We start from the raw sequence: 26,116 nt of genomic DNA on the forward strand, positions 1-26,116 counted from the left end.
GTAAATAGCCCACCCAACTACCTCATCCCCATATTGTTATTTATTTTTTGCTTCTTTGCACCCCAGTATCTCTACTTGCACATTCATCTTCTGCACATCTATCACTCGTGTTGATGCTAAATTGTAATTGTTTCACCACTATGGCCTATTTATTGCCTTACCTCCCTAATCTTACTCCATTTGCACGCACTGTATATAGATTTTTCTATTGTTGTTGACTGTACGTTTGTTTATCCCATGTGTAACTCTGTTTGTCGCACTGCTTTGCTTTATCTTGGCCAGGTCACTGTTGTAACGGGCCTACCTGGTTAAATCAAGGTGAAATAAAAAATGTATTAGGTTTGTGTGATTTCAGTGTTCTATGATATTACAGTTACACCATGCTATCTATTCTACACACATTATGTCTCTGCAGTCTCATATTCTACTGATATGAAGTTATTGGGATTTTGGGCCATATCAACCAGCCTTGCTCTTCAGTTTCCCCTTGTTACATCAGTCTCCCAGGCCAGGCTTCTACCTCTCTCTTGTACCAGACTATGGAACTGTCACAATGAGTGACCGCTTCAAGCTCGTTTTTAGATTTATTTTAGCAGTCAGGGAAGTTATGTCATGTCTTTTTCTGAAAAATGTGAATAATTGAAAAGCATTCAGGTGGCTGAAGTGTTCAGTCAGACTGTAGGACAGGTCTCTGCCAGCAGGAATAGACTGTATTCCCACATGGATGTAGAGCTGCCTGCTGTCCCCTCGTGTCTTAGGTGCAGTCAGTCACTCTATTGGTATGCAGCCCTGTCCGTGCCAGTAAATGGATTCTCCATTGAAATGGAAATTGAAAGTTGCCTTTACGTAGATTGTGCAGTAAGTAGCTTTGTGTCTTAACAAGCAGCTCAACTCATCCCTAATGATGAGCCAGTCAGGCACCAATGACTTCATGGGTATCAGCTGCAGATGCACAGTGGTCCACTTAAATAAATAAATTAAACTGAAGCGATTGTCATTCACAGTTTTAGAATTTATACCCCTTTCAAACCAAGACGAAAAGCTGGCAACTTTAGCATGCCGCTTTTTGCTTTTCTTTATATCTGAAAGTTATTGCCCGCAGACAAAGCCTGTGCTTAACACTGAGTGTGCAAAATGTTAATAACACCTTCCTAATATTACGTTTCCCCCCCGCTTTGCCCTCAGAACAGCCTCAATTCATCGGGCATGGACTCTACGAGGTGTCGAGAGCATTCCACAGGGATGCTGGCCGTTGTTGACTCCAATGCTTTGCACAGTTGGGTCAAGTTGGCTGGATGTCATTGGGTGGTGGGTCATTCTTGAGCATGAAAAGCCCAGAAGTATTGCAGTTATCACGAACCCGTGCGCCTGGCACCTACTAGAATACCTAGTTCAAAGGCACTTAAAAATATTGTCTTGTCCATTCCATTCACCCTCCGAATGGCACACACAATCCATGTCTCAACAGGCTTAAAAATCCACCTTTTAACCAGTGTCTCGTAATGTTTTTTTCTTTGCATTCCGTGTATATTTCCGGCAACCGACCTAGTCAAATTTTATTTGTCACATGAGCCGAATACAACAGGTGTAAACTTTACTGGAAATCCTTATTAACAAGCCCTTCTCAACAATACAGAGTTAAAAAGTACCATTTTTTGGGGGGGGAATAAGAAAAGAGCAAATACACAGCACCCTCTGTAGTGCCTTGCGGTTGGATGCCAAGCAGTTGCCACACCAAGTAGTGATGCAGCTTTCAAAATGCTCTCAATGGTGCAACTGTATAACCAGCTTTGGCACACGTCAAGTCGCGAACATTATTTTGCTGTCTGACAAACTTTTCCTCAAACAGCAACTAAAACATGCAACTTTCTAGTCAATGTTTTAGCTAGCTATCAACTATCTGGCTAGCCAGCGCATATAATTACCAGAACATATCTGAAAACGTTTTTAGTTTAACTGGAGCCAACTTCTTATTCACCATAACAGGAAAGTTTACACATTTTTACAAGGGAATTATTTACAAGTATTGTCTAGCTTCATTTCTTCACACGTTGTTGTGAAGAAATGAAAACAGTTCGTTCTGAGGAATTGAGCACTTGATACTGTTTGCTGTCATGTCACCATGATAACGATTGCAACAACAGGGTCAAACTTGAATGTCTCGTGCTCAGATGCCGGCAAAGCAATGGCTCTATAGAAGGTGAATGCCAACAAGAAAGGTAACAATGGGGCTGTTTTGAAAGGGGATCATATCAATATTGCCCATTGTTTTTACAGGCCACATACCGTGAGTTAGGTATTACATGGCAATTGCTCCTCTTAGTGGAATTGAATTTGATTATTCAGCCTGTGTACTTGTTCCATTCCAGTTGGTGCCCTGTGAGATTGTGTCAATGTGTTTACACAGGGCTGAGGGAAGAGTGCAGACAGAGAAAACAATGGGAGCAAGCAGAGAAAGGTCACTGCATCACGCAGCGTATGCCTGGAAGAAATATTAATTCCCAGACAGGGTCGAGGCCAGAATTGGCACTTTGTCGCCGTAAAATCGTTTTTCAAAATGAGTTGCTCTAACTTGCTCAGACACACAACGTGTGCTTTGATAACTGATATTGCTCATCTCAATGCTTCCACACGACACGCAGATGGCTATTTCTGTCGCTTGCTTTTTTTTTTTTCTGTCAGCCCAAGTGTGATATACTTGTCTCTTCCAGCCAGGCAAGCAAGCTGTTTGAATTACATTGCTGCTGGATGGAAGAAATTGGGTTCAAATGTCAAGAGCGGTGACAAAATGACTGACTTGTTTTTGCTTCCTTGTCTGTGTTATTTCACCCGGAGAGCTGACAAAGGTGGCGTTGTCATGGGGAGGAAAGGGTGATGGAACGGAGGAGAGACTAGGCTGTGGTAGGCAGCAGTTCAAGCCTCTCAGCCCCTCTAATTCCAGAGACAATTCCCCACATGATGTAATTCCACTGCTATGGCTGGCGTGGAGCCTAGGACCTTTGGTTGTACCCGAGCCCCTCCACCCTGCAACACACCCATCTCGCATGGACATCTGATTCAGTTTCTTATTACATTGTGCTGGAATGTCCTATCCAATCTTCCGTCTTCTGGGAAAGACAGATTTGAGCTTTCTTCTACAGTACATTTTTGTGTCCGTGCTCACGTTTATCCTCCCCCCCCTCTCTCCCTCTCAGAAGTACTGTAAGAAGGGAGAGTCTAGATGAAGCGGATTCTGCTGCCAGCCTCCTTTTTCTAGTTCATTAACACGGCTTAATTATTTCCCTTTACTTCTCTGGAGACTCAATGTTGTTGCAATCGAGAAGTTGATGTTCTGTTTTATTCCCAAAAGCAAAACATGATCAGCATGTGTTTATGTGTACCGTATATGCCTAAGCAGGTGCCCTGGGCCTTTCTGCAGACCCACATGCTTCCCTCAGTCTACTGTGTGTGTGTGTGTGTGTGTGTGTGTGTGTGTGTGTGTGTGTGTGTGTGTGTGTGTGTGTGTGTGTGTGTGTGTGTGTGTGTGTGTGTGTGTGTGTGTGTGTGTGTTAAATAATCCCAGGATCTCAGCCCTGATTGTTAGCATGTTCTGTGCAGCAGAACTGCTGACTCAAGGATGGGTTTCTTTCCCTCATCTGAATTTAAGTGTCTGCCTTTTGTTGCTCTAGTTTCCACTATCTTGTACCCATGGGCACATCCGATATGGAGCGACACTGGTGCTGGGTGTGGAATTTCTCCTGCTTCCCTCTGTCTGGTACTGCATGGGGAAGAGATTGAATGTGCCATCTGGAAGATACTGTATTTTCATCATTTGCCTCTGGGCCCTCAGGTGGGAAACGAGCTCCACTTATCAGTTACAAACATGAGGCTGCTTCCTTTTTGATCATGTTTATTTTTTTATGTTTACTTTGGAATGTAAAGTGTGTTAATATTACTTTACTTACTACTTAGAATGTGTTATATAAATTCAAATATGAAAACCTGTTTAAAAAAAAAAAAGGCAGACTAGCTCTCTTGTGAGAACAGGGCGATCAAGGTTCTGTGGGAGTTGTGTAATAGGCTTTGTGGCAAAGCTTACATTATGTTTAGCCGACATAGCATGGGGCGCTAAATGTGAGCTGCAATCAATGGATGTCGACATGCCTCATTATAGGACACTGTTTTTAGCCGCTCTGAGCTGGTGAAGCTCTTCTACATTTTCTGAGATTCGATTGGAACATGGCTCTTTGGCTCAGGGGACCGCACACAGAGATGGGTTAGAGCTTGTTTGTTTTGGGGCCGTACATGTAAAATGATGAGCTCCACTCCTGTAAGTTTGACTCTTTTTTTAATCTTGAGCATCTAGGGCAGTTGTCAGTAAACTCGTCATACATGCATATGACCTCCTTCCAGAATCTGCTTCTGATGACGCTCCTCATCCATGCGTGAGTTTAGTTTTAGGTTGCTTTTGCCTCAGTCTTGACCTATTCAGAATAAACTAGCACTGTGGGGGTACTCCTAAATTTTCACACAAACATTGTTTTTCTCATTAAGTCTAAGCCCTCTTTCTTGCAGCACAGGAATGTTGTTTTAGAGGAGCCCTAAGCTCAGTTTGAAGCTGTTTTCAGCTACATTTGCTCATGGGTGCAAAATCTGTTTTAATACTGTTTTGGTGAAGTTGCCAGGAGAGGTTCGCTTGTATCCATCTTGGTTTTGTTTTCCAGAGAAACTGATGTGGGTTTGTTTTGGTGTGTGTGGGAATTGAGCTGTAAGCTGTCATATGTAATTGCTATGCTTACTTACCTGCCTTTTTAATTTTTTTATTTACTTGCTAATTAACACTTGATTAGGCCTATAAACCAATTACACTTTTTTCGTATCTTGATTTGATTACATTTTCTATCCCAGTCCACCTGGGAAAGGTGAGCTTCATTGAACTGTGAGGTAGAGGCACTATGGAGCTGAAATGCCGAAAACCGCCTGCCTGGCTCATCCTACATATCATATATGCCATTAAGCAGAAACTATTATTCAAATGACTTAGTCATGCGTGCATACATTTTACGTATGGGTGGTCCCGGGAATCGAATCCTCTATCCTGGCAATGCAAGTGGCATGCTCTACTAACTGAGCTACAGAGGACTATGCCGCATGTTCCCAGTTCTATCAGCACTAACAGCTGCTAAAGGATAGGCCTAGAGGTGGCTCAGAACTGCGCTCGTATTAAGCTTTTAGTAAAAATGATTTGCATTTAATGAATTACCTTTTTTCATAAATACATTTTTGTTATAGCATAGCAGAATTAGGCTAATGCCTTCCCATGACCAGAGCAAATTAATGGCTATTGTCATAATAACAACATGCTAGTGTTTGGTGGGAAATTAGACACAACAAAGAAAGCACATGATGATCCAAAAGGCAAAGAAAAGAAAGAACTGAAGGCAAAATGACTTGATTTTTAATGTGGTATTCGTAGCCCCAATTTGTACTCATCTCAGCGTTTGTTCTTCGTGAGCCATTGTCATGGTTACAAAATGTCGTAAAATGATTGGCCTCTCGGTTGTTGAGTTCTATGGAAAACTTGTGTGCATAGCCTGAGACCAAACCTTGGCGTTGCTCTAGCTGAGTACGTGGGTGACTCTAGAGCCTGACCGATATGGGATTTTTTAAAATCAGATTTTAGAGTGGAAATATTCACAGATAACTGATATACACCACCATTCAAGGTCACTTAGAAATGTTCTTGTTTTCCATGAAAACATGCATGAAACGAGTTGCAAAATGAATAGGAAATATAGTCAAGATGTTGACAAGGTTACAAATAATGATTTTTTTAATTGAAATTGTCCTTAACTTTGCTTTCATCAAAGAATCCTCCATTTGCAGCATACATCCTTGCAGACCTTTTGGCATTCTAGTAGTCAATTTGTTGAGGTAATCTGAAGAGATTTCACCCCATGCTCCCTGAAGCACCTCCCACAAGTTGGATTGGCTTGATGGGTACTTCTTACGTACCATACGGTCAAGATGCTCCCACAACAGCTCAATAGAGTTGAGATCCGGTGACTGTGCTGGCCACTCCATTATAGACAGAATACCAGCTGATTGCTTCTTCCCTAAATAGTTCTTGCATAGTTTGGAAATTGGCTCCTATTAAGCGCCGTCCACAGTGTATGTCGTTGCAAAATGGAGTGATAGCCTTCCTTCTTCAAGATCCCTTTTACCCTGTACAAATCTCCCACTTTACCACCACCAAAGCACCCCCAGACCATCACATTGCCTCCACCATGCTTGACAGATGGCGTCAAGCACTCCTCCCAGCATCTTTACATTTTTTCTGCATCTCACGAATGTTCTTCTTTGTGATCCAAACACCTCAAACTTAGATTCGTCTGTCCATAACGCTTTTTTCCAATCTTCCTCTGTCCAGTGTCTGTGTGCTTTTGCCCATCTTACTTTTCTTTTAATTGGCCAGTCTGAGATATGGCTTTTTCTTTGCAACGCTGCCTAGAAGGCCAGCATCCCGGAGTCACCTCTTCACTGTTGACATTGAGACTGGTGTTTTGTGGGTACTATTTAATGAAGCTGCCAGTTGAGGACTTGTGAGGCGTCTGTTTCTCAAACTAGACACTCTAATGTACTTTGTCCTCTTGCTCAGTTGTAAACCGGGGCCTCCCACTCTCTATTCTGGTAAGAGCCAGTTTGCGCTGTTCTGTGAAGGGAGTAGTACACAGCATTGTACGAGATCTTCAGTTTCTTGGCAATATCTCGCATGGAATAGCCTTCGTTTCTCAGAACAAGAATCGACTGACGAGTTTCAGAAAGTCCTTTGTTTCTGGCAATTTGAGCCTGTGATCGAACCCACAAATTCTAATGCTCCAGATACTCAATTACTCTAAAGAAGGCCAGTTTTATTGCTTCTTTAATCAGGACAACAGTTTTGAGCTGTGCTAACATAGTTGCAAAAGGGTTTTCTAATGATCAATTAGCCTTTTTAAAATGATCAATTTGGATGAGCTAACACAGCGTATCATTGGAACACAGGAGTGATGGTTGCTGATAATGGGCCTCTGTACGCCTATGTAGATATTCCATAAAAAAATCTACAGTTTCCAGCTACAATAGTCATTTACAACATTAACAATGTCTACACTGTATTCCTGATCAATTTGATGTTATTTTAATGGACCAAAAAATAGCTTTTCTTTCAAAAACAGGGACATTTCTATGAGACCCCAAACTTTTGAATGCCAGTGTATATAAACTGGTTTCTTAAATTTGAGGAAAGAGCATTAATGTAAGCACCACATCAAATTTAGGAGTCCCAGAAATATGAGATGTTTTTTTTTGGGGGGGGGGGGGGGGGAAACTGTTACTCTAAGCTGCACCAATTCCAGCAAAACAGTTGCCTGAACTCTGAAGACTGAGCTATCTCGTGCTAGCCATCTGGAAAACAACAAGGGACACATTTTCAATGTATTGGTATTTTAGCTATGTTGTCATCGCTTGTACAATCTGTACCCACTCTGTTACAGATTCAGACAGTGGTCAAGTAAGCTACTGTGGCTATTTGATCATAATGTAGGCCTACTAGAGTGGCCTACATTAATAAACAATGGATAAAATGCATCTCATAACATTTTAACATGGAAATAGAACAGCTATCATTGAGCCTACAGTAGCAGCCAATGTGTTCACTGTAGGCCTACATTCCATGTCTTTTGAAATAGAACTTGACATGACTTGACATTAACCTGTTTATCCACTTGTCCTTCAGACAAGGTGAATGAAAATGTTTGATGCAAGAAACATCTTTCCAATATCAAATGTATTCTGAGACAAGTTATGCTATCCTCTGCCTATTGGCTACTTAGCTTATTCAAGCCTCTCTCAAAATACAACACTGCTTTTTTAAGACCAAAAAAAAGCTCTTTACCAGACTCTCTTTTCAAAGATATCTAGAAATGTACATGTTTTATGCTCTTGTAGGAAGCAATGACTCCCCCCATTTCTGACTACAAATTGTCTAACTGGCTTAATGACTCACTAACTAGCAAAGGATAAGAACAAATGTGCACACGTGGCTACATGCAGCTCTCGCTTTGATCTCAAAACAAGTGCATCTACTGCTCATGCTGTAAACACAGCCCAGTTCAAAGTCAATGGCACAGACCATTGCCATTCATGGATCTATTTGCATATAGTCTTATTGAAGCTCTGATTTGGTTATGCCGCACCGGTCTGTGTAGAGTATGGTTGTTGTGCATGTCGACGCAATAGAATCCTACTCCAATGCGTTCTGCCTACAGAAGTTTTGTTTCTGTGTTGCATTGAAAGTGGCTAGTATTGCATTGATTCCATCACAATTCCAATAGTAAAGGGAAACGTTGATAGTGTTAACTAAGGGGGAAAACTCTCCCTCTGAGCTCTGTATATGCTTCTCTGTGCGGGTTGATATTTCTTCTGCCCGGCAGTCCCGGGGGAGCTGTGTGCGGGTGCAGCTTAGAGGGAACATTGATGTTTTTCCTTTCAAGTGAGAACCAATCACAAAATTTGCCTCTTGCCCAAAGCGTTGCCTCAGTGAATGGTCTTTGCTATCCGGCATCCTTGGGACGTCCCTACCCAATTGAATTAGAAATGTAAAATGGTTACGTTAAGGGTTATGGATAGGGTAGGGGTTAAAGTTAGGGTTTAGCATAGGGCTGTGTAAGATTAGGGAGGACAATAAAAAAAAAAAAAGTCATGTTCAGCATGGTCTTATTTCTATTACAGCATATTGGATGACTGTCATTCATATTCTATTTACCCAGCTCAATGTAACATCGATAGGTTTAGGCTACTACATGATACTTTAATTTTCCCTGTATCCATCATGAGGTTGCCTACAAATTAAAGTTTATAACGTAGGTGCACACATTTCAGAAACAAATTGAAGTAATCAAGGTGACTGACACAGTGACACATTCAATACCGCCTTGCACACACTTGCCTTCATCTAGCTGATTTTGGGTGTAATCATTAGTCCAAACAGTTGCAAATGAGTTTTCATATGGACAAATTCAGTTAGGTTTATCCCTGCTTCGTTTGCATCCGTTTATGAAATGTTTTTCAACAGAATCGGAGGAATGAATACACCCTGATCACCCGCACACACAGTTCACTTTCATAGCAGCCACATACAAACAGCATGCTCACCTTGTTCTATAATTCCTTCTCGCATCTACACGCTCTCCTCCTCCCACCTTTTCCCTTAGCTTGTGGACTTCAGTGCACAACACACCTGCTGTCTGTGACCTTTCCAAGCCAAATTTTCATATCTTAACTGCTAACCGCTACATAGCCTACATCGTTGTCACCATATTGGCTTACGTCATAGTTCTAGTAGCTATTTAACACGCTAGTCACGCAATACAGTGTACAGCAAGCAGTTTAGCAGTTACACCGGCGGGCCCCAGTTGCAATAAATTTAACAAAACCGAAAGCTTACCTTGACTTGGAAGAGTTCCCGTGTTGGATAGCCTTAGCCAGCTAGCTAACAAATAGCATTCCTATCTGTTTTAGCCGGGTGTTTGTGTAGGCTAAATTAGCTAGCTGCATTAACTTACTGTGAAAGTGAACAAAAATCCAATAATCTCTCTGCTGCTTAATTTTTTAACTGTTTTAATTGTGTTTTCTTTTGAGTCAACTACTCACCACATTTTATGCACCGCAGTGCTAGCTAGCTGTAGGTTATTTTTTTCAGTACTAGATTCATTCTCTGATCCTTTGATTGGGTGGACAACATGTCAGTTCATGCTGCAAGAGCTCTGATAGGTTGGAGCATGTCCTCCGGAAGTCTTCATAATTACTGTGTAAGTCTATGGAAGGGAGTGAGACCCATGAGCCATATTGAACTATCTTGAGTTTTGTTTGCGAGTTCTATAGTATTGTATAGATATGGGGGTGACTGGAACAGGCAATGTAACATCCATAAAAAATAAATAGGAATCTTGAAGAAAAATACAAATTTTACACGCAGCGTACTTCGGATCATCTTAACTTTGTCTATAATTGGTTTCTCTCTTCATTGTGAGTGTCCTTTTTTTCAGCTTCATGATATCCGTAACATCCATACCTGTTGTGGATGTGATGGATATGGATGTGATGGCTATGGATGTGTCATCTTAGTTTTTGCATTTACCGGACCTGGTCTAACCATCTACCAATTACGAATACAGTCTTCTAAATGTGGGTATTCAGATGATGAAACGTAGCTAGTTAGCTAACTATACTGAACAAAAAATATAAACTCAACATATAAAGTGTTGGTTTCATGAGCAGAAATAAATGATCCCAGAAATGTTCCATATGCACAAAAAGTTTACTTCTCCCATGTGGAAAAAAAATGTGTTTACATCCCTATTAGTGAGCCTTGGTCCTTGGCCAAGATCATCCTTTCACCTGACAGGTATGGCAAATCAAGCGGCTGATTTACAAAAATCATGATCATTAAACAGGGGCACCTTGTGCTGGGGTACAATAAAAGGCCACTCTTAAATGTTTAGTTTTGTCATACAAAACAATGCCACAGATGGCCTAAGTTTGAGGGAGTGTGCATTGCCATGCTGACTGGAGGAATGTCCACCAAAGCTGTTGCCATAGAATTGAATGTTCATTTCTCTTGCTAAAAAAAACAATACCGATATTTAAAATTCTAGCAGCCTTTTTAAGCATTCTAGTACAGGTAAATGGTTACACGGACACAGCGGTCTAAGGCACTGCATCTCAGTGCAAGAGGCGTCACTACAGTCCCTGGTTTGAATCCAGGCTGTATCATATCCGGTCGTAATTGGGAGTCCCATAGAGCGGCGTACAATTGACCCAGCGTTCTCTGGGTTTGGCCGGGGTAGGCCGTCATTGTAAATAAGAATTTGTTCTTAACTGACTTGACTAGTTAAAGGTTACACACCACACTGACCAAAAAGTTATCTTGTTGGCATTTACGCATGTCCCCGTTACCGGTAAAACGTAATCAAAACCTATTTCTTTCACTTAATTGCTGTGCTGTTTCGATGTTCAGTCGTTTCATTCTCAACCATGATTTCATCATACATGTCAAGCAGTGATTTTTCAGCTCTGTCTGTCAGTGCGCACCGAGGAAGAGAGGCCACTGTCTGTTTCCATCTTGTCCAGCTGTGTATGTAACATTTCACATAAAACCTGTTTCTTGTCTGCATCAAAGTAGAAGTCCTCGTACCTAGCATCGAGCATTGTGGCGACACTGTAAAGAGTGCCACCGAATCGCTTGATAACAGCCTGTGTCGGCAGTTTTATTAAGCAGGTGTTTCAATGCCATGACAGAGGGTATCACCTCTGCTGCAGATGCGGGTGATGAGCTTATTTCTCGAGTCAGTTGTTCGAATGAAGCTAGCTAGTGTGTTCATGTTCTCAAATGCCATTGAAATGGCAGCAGCGGTATGACAACCAGCACATTCATGAGCATGCAATACGACTTTCCTCAGTACGAAATCCTCGACAACCCACTGTGCTGTCAGACTCCGCATGCTCATGGGGCTGATATCGCTGGTCCAAATGTCAGTCGTGAAGCTAATAGAAGTGACTCTATTACTGTGTATCTCCTCCGGTAGAGCGACATCTGAAAAATAGCGCACTTGGTAGTGTGTACCAGTGCTCGACCAGTCGGCGAATGCCAACATCACCCACGACAGAGAACGGTTGATTGTCAAGGGCAATGAATTCCATTATCTTGGCATTAATGGATTTCGCCTTTGAGTTGTCTCGCCGAAACTGCTCGACTTGTTGACTGCTCGATCCACACAGCAGACATTGTGAGCTAGGTTAGGAATGCTGTGTGGCACGTGTAGCGCAACATTTTACGTGGTGTCATTACGTCATGTACCTACGTTTTATAGGTATGCACTTCAGCATTTACATCAGTTTTGGCATTTTTAGTTAATATCGGGCGATTTTATTTTTTTTAATATTTGTTTTTTTTTAATTTTTGTTTTAAATTTTTTATTTTTTATTATTATTTTTTAAATTTATTTATTTTTATTTATTTTTTTATATCGTGCATCCCTAATTTCTCTACCGTAAGCTGCCTCCAACCTTGTTTTAGAGAATTTGGCAATGTATCCAACCGGCCTCACAACCACAGACCACGTGTAACCACGTAATAAGCCCAGGACCTCCACATCCGGCTTCTTCACCTGCGGGATCGTCTGAGACCAGCCACCCAGACAGCTGATGAAACTGGAGTATTTCTGTCTGTAATAAAGCCCTTTTATTGGGACATTCTGATTGGCTTGGCTTGGCCTGGCTCCCTAGGCCCACCCATGGCTGCGCGCCCCTGCCCAGTTATTTGAAATCCACAGACCAGGGGCTAATCATTTTTTTTTTCCTATTGTCTGATTTCCTTATATGAACTGTAACTCAGTAAAATCGTTAGTTGCGTTTTATATTTTAGTTCAGTATAGATTGTCATTTTGCTCAGTTTTTGCAGGTTTTGGGTGGAGATTTTTTTTTTTGCAGTCATTAGGTTGCAAGCTTTTATCCTGACTAGCACACCCACCCCCGGAGCTCGGAAGTGTGTGGCTGCCTCGTGGCGTAATCGCTACGTAAAAAGGTTATGTTGGTGTTTAAATTATTATATTAACATGCACTCATATTTTAAGTCCTAATTGGTCAATAAGCAGCGTTCGATACAGGAGGGGATTGATTGTCTCTGCTGTAACCAAGAAGCTTCGTCTTGCAAGCTAACCACTTAGCTAGCAAGTTAAACCAATTACATAGCTGGAGCACTGAGCTGGAGATTTATTTGGCACATCTTATCTGGGTTTCACAAAGGGGTGCACGTTTTGGTTTTTGCTGTGTAGTGTTAAGGCAAACACCAAAACCTGCGTCCCAAGGACCGAGTTTGGGTAACACTGTCTTAACATATAGTTAGTTATATTGGATAGCACAGGTTTATTGGTTTAGTGACAACCAAATGTAATTTGCTGGGTCATGTTTACCAAATGCGCTGTTGAAAATTGTTTTACCGGAGTAGACGCAACTCACTTCCAACTGCTGTTTTGGGGTTTTCAATCATTCAGATTATTTAAATTGTTCACCATAAGAAGTAGTTTTGGTGGTTTTGCTTTAAACAGTCAGTGTACTTGGTCATTTTTCCATGAACAGGGTAATGTCAAAGGACAGCAATCATTTTTGCCAGCTGTGCATGGTCGCATTCATTCATTGGTTGGAGCGGAAAAGCCACTCCGTAAAATTCCAAACGGTCTAAACCATTCACTTTTGATATGGGTAAAATCCAAAGCTGCGTTATATTAATTGGCAAAATGCCATGCTAATTTCCAAAGAGAAATATTGACATATTAATAGCTGAAACCCAATTTTAAAATACAAAAATGACAAATCATTGGGTGATTTCAGATAAGTGGGGGGGGGGGGAATTGTCCCCAGCCCTAAGCTGATAATGGGGTGGTAGATGCTCAGTCTGCCCTATGGCTCAGCTCAGGTGGCCACAGACACACACACACACACACACACACACACACACACAGAGAGAGGGCCACTCAGCTTAGAGAATTCTGCTCAGACAGATCCAGCTCCTGAGCTCCCATCAGCAGATATTAATGGAAAATGAATGTGTTCATGCAAAAAATGTGAGTGTATCGAACCGGCATCAATTGAGCGCATATGGTTTTCCATATGTGCTTCATGCTTTATTTCTCCAATATGCCAATATTTAAAAGTCCGCTTTCTTGAGTATACATTTCTCCAGAGGTACTATAGACACACATCAAAAGTCAAATGTATATTTTGTTTGTCCATTCTGTGAGAAATTAATGACCATGATGCTGGAATCGCCCACATTATAATGCATGGTTTCACTCAACGATATTCCTCTTCTTGGTAGTTAAACAGAGCAGTGAAATATTTTTTTTCTAATTCTTGCCTTAAGTGCATTTATCTGTTCTGGCTTAATGTGTGTGCGTGTGAAAGAGACAAAATGAGGGAAGAAAATGTTAAATTAGTAGCCTATTGAATTTGGATTCCTTCCACCTTCATTCCTTCCACGAAGGTGATTTGCGTTTATTGTCACGCAGGTCGGATTCTCTTGCCGTTTTCTTTTCCATATGCCTTTCTCACTCGCTCGCTCACTCACGCCATACCTTTCCTAAACAACATGCTTCCGTGCTGTGAATAGTGAGCCCACACAGTATGTCTTTCCATATGTGCTGAAAGATTTAGGTTACCTTGTACAAAATAGGAAATCCTGTATAACTTTCACTATAATTAACTAACTTTGAAGTACACTATATATACACAAAAGTATGTGGACACCCTTTCAAATTTGTGGATTTGGCTATTTCAGCCACACCCTTTGCTGACAGGTGTATACACAGCCATGCAATCTCCATAGAAAAAAAACATAGGCAGTAGAATGGCCTGTACTGAAGAGCTCAGTGACTTTCAACGTGGCACTGTCATAGGCTGCTACCTTTCCAACAAGTCAGTTTGTCAAATTTTTGCCCTGCTAGAGCTGCCCCAGTCATCTGTAAGTGCTGTTATTGTGAAGTGGAAACATCTAGGAGCAACAGCAACTCACCCGCGACGTGGTAGGCCACACAAAGCTCACAGAATGGCACCGCCGAGTGCTGAAGCACGTAGAGTGTAAAAATTGCCTGTCCTCGGTTGCAACACTCACTACCGAGTTACAAATTGCCTCTGGAAGCAATGTCAGCACAAGAACTGCTAATCGGGAGCTTCATGAAATGGGTTTCCATGTCCGAGCAGCCGCACACATGCCTAAGATCCCCATGCGCAATGCCTAGCGTCGGCTGGAGTGGTGTAAAACACGCCGCCATTGGATTCTGTAGCTGTGGAAACTGTGCGAGTACTCTGGAGTGATTAATTACGCTTTACCATCTGGCAGTCCGACAGATGAATCTGGGTTTGGCGGATGCCAGGAGAACGCTACCTGCCCCAGTGCAGTGCCAAATGTGAAGTTTGGTGCAGGAGGAAACATTTTCTTGGTTTGGGCTAGGCCCCTTAGTCCCAGGGAAGGGAAATCTTAACGCTACAGCATACAATGACATTCTAGACAATTCTGTGCTTCCGACTGTAGTTAGGTCTATTTCCCTGCTTTTGAGAGGATCTGGCGAGTAGTTCCTGCAGACAAACGGCAATTGCGTTAAGCTAACGATATGCAACCTTCAACTTCCTTCAAACTGCACACAGAGACATAACAACATTTATATCCATGAGTTCATCTGACTCTGGGTACATAGGAAAAATGAATTCCCCAAATCCCGAAGTATCTCTTTTTAACTAGTCAATTATTTAGCATGTCTTTAAAAAACATTTTTGCCAACTGCATTTAAAAAAATAAAATAATAATCAGATAGCTCTAGGCCCATATTTGTGAGATAGAGAATTTTGGATTTCTTATTTGTTTCATAGATAAATGCCTCATATCCTGAAACCAAGGACAAAACAATCAGACATTACCATCAGAGCTGGTGACAGATGGCGTCAGCTGTGAGTTCTGACTGCTGTCCAGAGTGGTTTTGTTATTGTTGGCTGTGTGTGGCTGTCCCCTTCTCTCACCTCCGAAGTGTTACGTTACTCTAAAAATGACAGATGCCAACCCAAAATAAAGGGGTCCTAGCCCTGAACAGCTGAAATAACCTTCCGCATGCTTACCCGTATCCCCCCCCCTCTCCCCATGGAATATAAGTATGTTTTTAGTCTGCTCACTGTCATTTGGCATGTTCGATGGAAAGTTGTCACTATGGGGAGGCATGCTGGCTGTCAGCAGGTCAGGCAGATGAGACCTTGTGGTCCCAGTAACTTGCCAAGGACATGGACCATCACAAAGCCTTTTCACTGGGACAAGCATGGTCATTGGCAAAGACTGTTTGTTCCAAGACTGGAGTTTTGAAGTGATGGATGTTATCATTTTAAATAGAACCCATCCCATATGGGTTTCTATCATAATAGGAAAATGGCACGTTTTACTTCAAAAGCTGGTTTACAGATTGGTGTTTTTGGTTACCCAGTTAGATCTTTCAAACCCTGTATTGTGATCTGCCCAGTAACCATTAACTTCTCTAGGGCCAGTGGAACGATTTCATCCCACGTACGTAACAGCCAGTGGAATCCCGTGGCACGTTATTCAAATACCTTAGAAATGCTATTACTTCAATTTCTCAAACATATGACTATTTCACAGCATTTTAAAGACAAGACTCTCGTTAATCTAACCACACTGTCCGATTTCAAAAAGGCTTTACAACGAAAGCAAAACATTAGATTGTCAGCAGAGTACCCAGCCAGAAATAATCAGACACCCATTTTTCAAGCTAGCATATAATGTCACATAAACCCAAACCACAGCTAAATGCAGCACTAACCTTTGATGATCTTCATCAGATGACAATCTTAGGACATTATGTTATACAATACATGCATGTTTTGTTCAATCAAGTTCATATTTATATCAAAAACCAGCTTTTTACATTAGCATGTGACGTTCAGAACTAGCATACCCCCCGCAAACTTCCGGTGAATTTACTAAATTACTCACAATAAACGTTCACAAAAAACATAATTATTTTAAGAATTATAGATACAGAACTCCTCTGCACTCGCTATGTCCGATTTTTAAAATAGCTTTTCGGTGAAAGCACATTTTGCAATATTCTAAGTAGATAGCCCGGCATCACAGGGCTAGCTATTTTGACACCCACCAAGTATGAGTTCTGTTATACTCACAGACACCATTCAAACAGTTTTAGAAACTTTAGGGTGTTTTCTATCCAAATCTACTAATTATATGCATATTCTAGTTACTGGGCAGGAGTAGTAACCAGATTAAATCGGGTACGTTTTTTGTCCGGCCGTGAAAATACTGCCCCCTATCCCAAACAGGTTAAGGGCTTGTAAGTAAGCATTTTACTAAGGTTGTATTTGGCGCATGTGACAAATAAAACGTGTTTTGTGAATGTGTGCCATTCAGAGGGTGGTAGTCAAGAACTGCAATGCTTCTGGGTTTTTCACACTCAACAGTTTCCTATGTGTATCAAGGATGGTCCACTACCCAAAGGACAACCAGCGAACTTGACACAACTGTGGTAATCATTGGAGTCAACATGGGCCATTATCCCTGTGGAACGCTTTCGACACCTTGAAGAGACCATGCCCAGACAAATTTAGGTTATTCTAAGCTCGAAAGGGGGGAGGTTCAACTCAATGTTATTAAGGTGTTCTTAATGTTTTTACACTTGGTGTATATGCTGAGGTAATAACAGATTGATAACTGCTAACTAGTAGTTTGCTGGAACCATCAGACCACTACTTATGACAGAACTTTGACTATGACTCTGCTGACTTGGCTGTGCGAGTACACTGAAAAGTTTCAAAACGTCTTGTTTTTTGGGGCGAGGCTGAAACCATGATTAGGTCTAGCAGTAAAGTGCATTATCCCCATGATTCCTTTAATGAAAGTGTCTGCCTAGCCCCTGGGCCTGTTTCGCTGGGGCCTGCTGCTGTGATGAGCAATCTGCTTAATGTGCACTCTGGAGAGAGAAAAAAGGCTTCTGATTCTATAACGTTTCAAACTCCAATTGCGGGAAATGCACGTCTTTGGGAGACACTGTTCTCAGTTTTCTATGGGTATGTACTTTCTATTTGTAATTTCTTAATATTGAGCGCCTTAATAGCAACTATTTTAAAACCAAGATATTTGATACGGCTTTAAGATACGAAATGCGCAATTGCACATCGGCCGTTGCGATTGCACAGGGTAGCAAGCTACAACTGCAATGTTGGCCATTAAATGTACTGTTAAATCAAGACATGATTACAAGCAGTGGGTATTATATTTAGTGTTAGCGTTCTAGCTAATGTATTTCGAGTGTTCACTTCCTCGTGGTGAATTAGCCACAAAAATAACTTTGCTTATGATATTACTGCACATAAAGATGTAGGCAAATTCATCACCATTGAACAACACAATTCAGAAAATTCTGGAGCCCTATTTCAAACCACAATTCATGGCAACCACTGGATTCGGTTGCACATCGAAATATCTTGAATCATGCATGTTGGATGAAATAACTTATTTCTTGAATAGCCTACGATCTCAGTAGTCTTATACAATCTAAAGCGCTGTGAATGATCACAAATGTTTTCTATTGTGTGACGCCATGGAGGAAAAAAAGTTGGCGTGACCAAGTCATGGGCTGGTGCCACCAACTGAAAGTTAGTGACACCAGGGGAAAATGTTAGTCTGGAGCCTGTCAATAAGTTTTTTTTGGTAGGACAAGGCTATGTATGTTTGTGCACATGGAACTCAGTGATTTATGTTTACTGTAGGTTCCTCAGACAATAAAAATGTGACGCATTAAATGGCATTTAGTTTTGACACCTAACTAGACTAAATCATTATTCAAATAACAAAAATGTGACTAAGACTTATTTCTTTTGGGTCAAAATGACTAAGATTAGAGTAAATCTTTAAAAATAAAAAGCGCCAAAATTAACACTGCCTTATTCCCAATTCCGCTTTCATTCTTGTTATTGCGCTGGTATGCACAGAAGACAGAGCGATTTGAGTAGACCCAATTGTAATCTGACGGCTGCTGGAACTGTTGTTTTAAAATGGTACCCTTTCCTCTATCTTAAGCCGGGGGGTTTAGGTAATTAAACCATAGAGAACACCATATCAGCAGGGTTGATTTGCAGGAAGCTGTACAGTGTTAATATTGACAATGATAATCACTTTGGTATATACCAGTGCAATCAAATGTGTTATTCAATTGTTTTGAATGTAGGTCCGCTTGATAAGTATTTTCATGAAAGCGACAACAATATAGTTACATCTGATACAAGCTGTGCCGTGTCGTCCCAACCCACATGACTGATGTGTAACCCCTCCTACTTTAATTATCTGCAATGGAGCTTTTTTTTTTCTACTCTTAAACCAATGTTGCTCTGTATCCTCCATACAGACTCTTCTCATGCGTAGGCTACATGCTTTGCAAGGGCGGACCTCTGTAGCTCAGTTAGGTAGAGCGTGGCGCTTGCAATGACAGGATAGTGGGATGGATTCCCAGGACTTACAAAAAAAGATGCATGCATCACTGTAAGTCGCTTTCGATGAAAAGTGTCTGCTAAATGGCTTATTATTATTGTTTTTATATATTACAACTCATTAATGAATGTCTTCGCCTTGTGTTTTTCCTCTTAGTGCCTGACTGTGGTGCGTCCCAGATGAACATTACTCCACATCACCAAGTACACCAGGGTCCCCTGACTTGACTTGAAGCGTGTTTTTATATCTGATGTTCTTCCAGAAGACGGAGTACCACTGCACTGTGGCTGGGGACTTCTAGGGAAGATACCCCTACACTCACTCCACTGTTTGGAAAAGGGTAAGAACTTTCATCCTGACTTCACCCCCTGGACAGGACGCTAGGCTACATCAAGCTCCCTCACTCTACATAAAAAGGAGAGGGTCCTGCCCTATGGGCCACTCTGGCCTCAGACGAGGCTTAGTTTCATCCTGAGATCAGTTCAATGGGAATGAGGGTGTCATCATGGAGAAACTAATGGACTAAGGGATTTATGTACAATGAGTACATGATGTGCTCCTAAGTAGAAATGTAGAAGCACGCAAATCTAGGAGAACGATGACTAAAAGTTAGTGAATAAAAGTTTTGGAGTGATCCATGCTCGATCAAGCACAATCATTAGGTGAGACCAAAAAATGTCACTGCCCCTTTAAGTAATGGGCTGTAACCGTGTTAACTTGGGCACTCCCTTGTCTGGGATGAAAACAAAAATCTGACTGCGTGACGTCTTCCTAGCAGCAGAAAGTTGCAGCAAACTTGAACTAACATTTGAAAAAAACAACCTCACGTGAACGAAACAATGTAACTGGCCAAAGAAAACAAAGACAAAGTCACACTTTAGTAGCCTTTCTTGTCAATTCGACCAACTTCTACATAGGGGCTTTGGATTAAAAAAACACTTGCTGGTGAAATAGGCATTCTTATCCGCCAATGACAAAATATACCCTCAGATGGTGGGTGTTTATTTCCAACCCTGGACACCATGATTTCAAAAGCTCAAAGCTTTGCATTTACCAAACCCCCTCTGAGAATGGAAGAGGGAATGATTTTGTTTGAATGGCAGATATGGCAGATCTAGGCCTCCCTCCACTAATAAGACAAAGCACCCAATGCTTAAGTGGGAGGTGGAAGTGCCTGTACCCATCACTTGCCATTTGGGTGGGTACTAGTAGCAGTATGCTAGTAGCAGCTTGTTCAACAGGCATTCTAACCTTGGGGGCTTGATCTTGGTACGTTTACACAAAAGATCCCGTCAACTTGGAGTAGCAGTTCACACTATTGGATGGCGTCAAATGCAGGAAATGGAGTATTGGGTTTCGAGTGCAAATTTAATATTGGACTTGGGCAAAAGGGTAACTAAAATACAGTGGTCAAAAGACCCTTGTCCATTTGGGCCATTGTCATGGTATTGGTCTGTCTAGTTCAGGGATGGCCAACTGGTTGGAGGAGGAAATTATAGTCCTAAAAAAGCATTCCGTTTTCACTGACTCACTCAACGTTTAAAAAAAATAAAAAATAAATGTAATAGCTTTTTTAAAATTGAATCCTTATTTATCTAGGCAAGTCGGTTAAAACAGATTCTTGTTTACAATGACGGCCCACCAAAAGGCCTCCTGTGGGGACGGGGGCTGTGATTAACAAAAAACAACACTACATAGAGACCTAAGACGACAACACAGCATGGTAGCAGAACAATATGGAAGCAGCACATTATGGTAGCAGCACAAAACAAGGTACAAACATTATTGGGCACAGACAACAGCACAAAGGGCAAGAAGGTAGAGACAACAATGCATCACGCAAAGCAGCCACAACTGTCAAGAAGAGTGTCCATGATTGGGGCCTCTCGAGTGGCGCAGTGGTCTAAGGCACTGCATCGCAGTGCTAGCTGTGCCACTAGAGATTCTGGGTTCGAGTCCAGGCTCTGTCGCAGCCGGCCGCGACCGGGAGACTCATGGGGCGGCGCACAATTGGCCCAGCGTCGTCCGGGTTAGGAGAGGGTTTGGCCGTCAATGTCCTTGTCCCATTGCGCACTAGTGACTCCTATGGTGGGCAGGGCGCAGAGCACGCTGACACGGTCTCCAGGTGCATGGTGTTTCCTCCTACACATTGGTGCGGCTGGCTTCCGGGTAAATTGGGGATTGTGTCAAGAAGCAGTGCTGCTTGACTGGCTTGTGTTTCGGAGGACGCACAGCTCTCGCCTATCCCGAGTCCATACGGGAGTTGCAGCGATGAGACAAGACTGTAACTACCAATTTGGATACCACGAAATTGGGGAGGAAGCGTCCATGATTGAGTCTTTGAATGAAGAGATTTAGATGACTGCCCAGTTTAGTGTTTGTTGCAGCTCGTTAGTCACTAGCTGCAGCGAACTGAAAATAGGAGCTTCCCAGGGATGTGTGTGCTTTGGGGACCTTTTAACAGAATGTGACTGGCAGAACGGGTGTTGTATGTGGAGGATGAGGGCTGTATGTGGAGGATGAGGGCTGCAGTAGGTATCTCAGATAGGAGGGAGTAAGCCATAAGAGGGTTTCATAAATAAGCATCAACCAGCGGTTTTTTGCGACAGGTGTACAGAGATGACCAGTTTCTAGAGTAACATAAAGTGCAGTGATGTGTCCAATAAGGAGCATTGGTGGCAAATCTGATGGCCGAATGGTAAAGAACATCTTGCGGCTCGAAAGCACCACTACCAGCCGATCTATAAATTACGTCTCTGTAATCTAGCATGGGTAGATCATCTGAATCAGGGTTACTTTGGCAGCTGGGGGGAAAGAGGAGTGATTAACGATAGAGTAAACCAAGTCTAGATTTAACCTTAGCCTGCAGTTCTGCTATGTGATGAGAGGAGGACAGTGTACCCTCTAGCCGTACAACCAAGTACTTGTATGAGGTGACTACCTCAAGCTCTAAACCCTCAGAGGTAGTAATCACACCGGTAGGAAGAGGGGCATTCTTCTTGCCAAACCACATGACCTTTGTTTTGGAGGTGTTCAGAACAAGTGTAAGGGCAGAGAAAGCTTGCTGGACGCTAAGAAAGCTTTTTTTGTAGAGCCTTTAACACAAAATCCAGGGAGGAGCCAGCTGAGTATAAGACTATCATTTGCATATAAATGGATGAGAGCGCTCCCTATTGCCTGAGCTATGTTGATGTAAATTGAGAAGCGCGTGGGGCCTAGGATCGAGCCTTTGGGTACTCCCTTGGTGACCGGCAGTGGCTGAGACAGCAGATGTTCTGACTTTATACACTGCACTCTTTGAGAGAGGTAGTTAGCAAACCAGGCCAAAGACCCCTCAGAAACACCAATACTTCTTAGCCGGCTCACAAGAGTGGTATGGTCTACCGTATCAAAAGCTTTGGTATAGTCAATAAAAATAGCAGCACAACATTGCTTAGAATAAAAGGCAATAGCGACATCATTGGGGACCTTTTTAAGGTTGCAGTGACACATCCATAACCTGAGGGGAAACCAGATTGCATACTAGAGAGAATAATTTAGACTTCAAGAAAGCCAGTCAGATGATTGACTTTTATTTTAATTTTTTTCCTCTTACACTTTTGATAAACAGGGAAAATAAAATTTCATTTCTATATCTTTCAGTCTCTAAAGGATTTAAAAAAAATCTCTGTCAAATGAAACCGCTCGCATTTGCGGTGCGCTTTTGAGAAGTGTTTTTCTGATAATTGCATTTAGCCTACTGCCGTGTGCGCATTGCTGCACTTATAATGTAAAGAAATGGCCTAATAGTTTATCTAGATTTTAAGCTAAACCTTATGATCTAAACATCAGCCTCATTGCTTTTTTGTTTTAAATTGTAGGCTACAGTGGTTGTATTAATTTGGGATCTATGATGCGGCTATTCTGTGTTGAGCTGTTAACAAAGAAATAGGTACGCCTATATGCTTAATTCAGAGTTAATGTAACTTTAGTTGTTCTGCAAACGTTGGGCTGTATGTTTTGTTTTTTAATACATTGTAAGATTACATGGTGAGACTACTGATTTGGAAAAAAAGTCGCTTCAAAGGCATGAGGTCTGCTTTGTTTTTTGCTCCGGCTGTATACACTCCAGTAGTCTCCCATTCACAATTTGACAAGCACTTGATAATGCCTTGAATTTCAAGCCAGCATCCCCTTTGTGGCCGTAATGCACCCTAGAAAAACCCATGCATTTTGCGCCCAGGAGAGCTGCATTGTGCCCTTCTCCCTGAGTGCGCTGCACAATCCGAAGCGTCTCTCACTCACACGGCTCTCCATCACGTCACAAGACCGACACATCGGGGACGCAACTGCGCAATTCCGAGGTGCATATTGAAGATATTGGATGAACTGTTTACATTTCCTTTTTGTCAGCCAACAAGATCAGTAAGCCATAACGAACAGCAAAAATCTACTATCCCCCATAGTACAAAAGTCGACCTATTCTGTGTGAGAAATAAATATTCCAAACAGCCTGGGACAGTTGTGGGATGCGATAGATCCCCAATTAATACGACCTCTAGCATTAAAAAAAATGTGGGTGATGCTACAGATCAGAATGTTTAGCTTAAAATGTTGATAAACTATTAGGCTATTTCTTCACATTATAAGCGCAGCAATGGACACATGGTAGTAGGCTATAAGAGCAAATGTTCCATTAGCGGAAAACACCATTATCAAAAGTCACAGCAAATGCAGTTATGCACGTAATACTTTATAATAAAAGGTGCATTCTATGGTGAAAAGCATAAAGTGCTTAATGTTAAGAAGTTATTTGGCCACTTTAGTTTTGATACAAACCTAATCAAATTATATAGGCCAATGGGCTAGGCTACATGAGGTGTGCGAGTATGATTCGTACAAGTCGCCAAAAAAAAAGGCATCGTTTCTTATGCTGAGCATCATTTCATTATATACTGTCAAGTAACAGTATATAATTCACAAGTGGTAGGCTAATATTGTCACCCATCAGACTATTCTTGATTTAATCTTTACATATATTATTTAGTATATGTGTGACATTTGTTATGATTTTTAATGGACCACTATCATGTACCTGTATCGAAACAACAGGGGCAGCGGGAAAAAATACATGCCATCTATGCACTTAAATGGCGAATGGAGGCTGCTTTTCCCCGTGGTTTATTTTCATGCCAGCCAGGTAGGCTTTTCTCCTGCTGGAAATATAAGCAATGTGCTTAATATTAAGAAAGTTTAAAAATAAATATAGTAGGCCTAGCCTATAGAAAGCTGATGGGAGCCTCCTCTATTTAGTAGAGGCCATCACTCTGTTTTCTCGCTCAATTGCATAGCCTATAGAAATGTTGCGCAACATGGGCTCTCATGAAGTGTTTGATTCGAATTTTGAATACATTTGCATATAATTATTATTCGTCATAAGGCCACTGTGGCCTTGGAGCATTTTTTTTTAGGGGTTATTACGGCCACACAAGGGGACATTGATGGACATGGCCGTCGATGCCGCTTGGAAATTCAAGGCCTGTTATAGACAGAACTTTTTTCTCTTTTCAGCAGAATCCATTTGCTTTCCAACCCGTTTCCCCTGCGGTTGTATTTGAAATGTTGTGAAATGCCTGCTTTGAGTTCACTGACAGATTTGATGCACATTCCCATCTGTAGCCATGCCTTGTGATTGAGCTACACACACAATCCACAACTAGGCAATTTTTGAAAAATAAGTTATTGATATACTGTGGCTAAATTATAGTCCTACTCCCGGTGTAGTATTCTGAACTATTTCATTTATTTCTGAACAGACCACAGTAATTCTATAACTTTGGCAAATGCATTTCAATTTATTCACCCTTCCCGCGGTTATGATTCTATAAGGAAATAAATTATGACGTGCATCGCTGGTGAGATGACAGTTTCAGGCTCATGTCTGTCAGACCAGATAGAGGGAGCGAGATCATAGAAAGTGAATCTCATTCTAGTTCTGTTAGATACAAGCACGCTTCTCTCTCTCTCTCTCTCTCTCTATATCTCTCTAAACCACAATGTTGGGCAAACCATAAACTCGGGCCAGTCTAACACAAATCAATTCTAAGAATATCAGGCATGTTTTGACATTGTATTTTTTTTTATGGGGCAGGAGAATTACAGAGGAGGCAACTTTAATTAACTCTGATTTCATTCTAATTTTTACATTGCAAACAAGTGAAAAAGATTTTTCATGCCAAGAGGTACTGGATCCTGGCAAATGGGTTCCGGAACAAAACAGTTCAAAATTGAGAGGTGCCGGATTCTGTTCCGGCAGGATCCAGCTCAAAGTAATCATGGTTAACTTACCAATCAGGGGTGCCCTCCTTTGATGTATATATATTTTTTTTGTCACCATCAGTCATATCATATTAAAAACAGCAAGCATTTCTCTCTACCCTTTAGCAAAATGTGTAGATTTTCTGAAAATGTGTGGTAAAACTGCATTTTTTTTTCTCTCAGCCCCATGGCAAAATGTATGGAATTGCATGCAATTAATTATGAAATCGTGAACTTATCACCGCCATATGGCAAAATGTGTAGATTTGCAGCGAACTTGCCGTTTTAAAGCAAAATGTAAACGTGTAGAATTGCAGGAAATTCCCTCTAAAAATTCACATTTTCCTTAAAGCCCCCAAAAGGCTAGGGCTGGCTCTGACTGCATGTATGGACTGCATGTATGGATGCATTTTTTTTCGTGGCCATCAATTGTTGCCTATCCCTGATCAAGCTGCTTTGAGTTTATTATTACTCAAAGAGATGTTGCTTTTATTTAATAGTAGCCTGTTGATGTATTACCCAGTCTATTTATATCCTCTTAGGAACAATTTCTAAATGTCTGGCGTTAACAAATACAACATTTATTGTTGTACGACACTACGAGTAAGTTCTTTGACTATTCATGTGTACTGCATTAATGAAAGAAATTGCATTTGGCTCATAGACAAAATGTCTATCTCACCAACTTGAAATGTTCTTCACCTTCTATAGGGAAGTGATGGAGGAGGATGAATTATGAAC

General features: G+C 41.5%; 1 protein-coding gene across 2 annotated transcripts in view; it reads left to right on the plus strand.

The window, feature by feature from the left end:
• The window catches only part of LOC106602927 (bifunctional heparan sulfate N-deacetylase/N-sulfotransferase 1), a 112,549-nt gene that overhangs the window by 10,402 nt on the left and 76,031 nt on the right, over nucleotides 1-26,116 (plus strand). Inside the window, exons 1-2 of one of the 2 annotated variants that reach the window (XM_045716880.1) lie at nucleotides 18,646-19,129; nucleotides 19,235-19,418. The gene's annotated coding sequence lies outside the window, so the exon portion shown is untranslated. Of the gene's footprint in view, nucleotides 1-18,645; nucleotides 19,130-19,234; nucleotides 19,419-26,116 lie in introns of those variants that run through there. The other variant, XM_014195941.2, reaches the window with a different exon arrangement.

This window comes from Salmo salar, chromosome ssa04 (genome assembly GCF_905237065.1).
Source record: "Salmo salar chromosome ssa04, Ssal_v3.1, whole genome shotgun sequence".
In the NCBI taxonomy this organism is placed as follows: domain Eukaryota; kingdom Metazoa; phylum Chordata; class Actinopteri; order Salmoniformes; family Salmonidae; genus Salmo; species Salmo salar.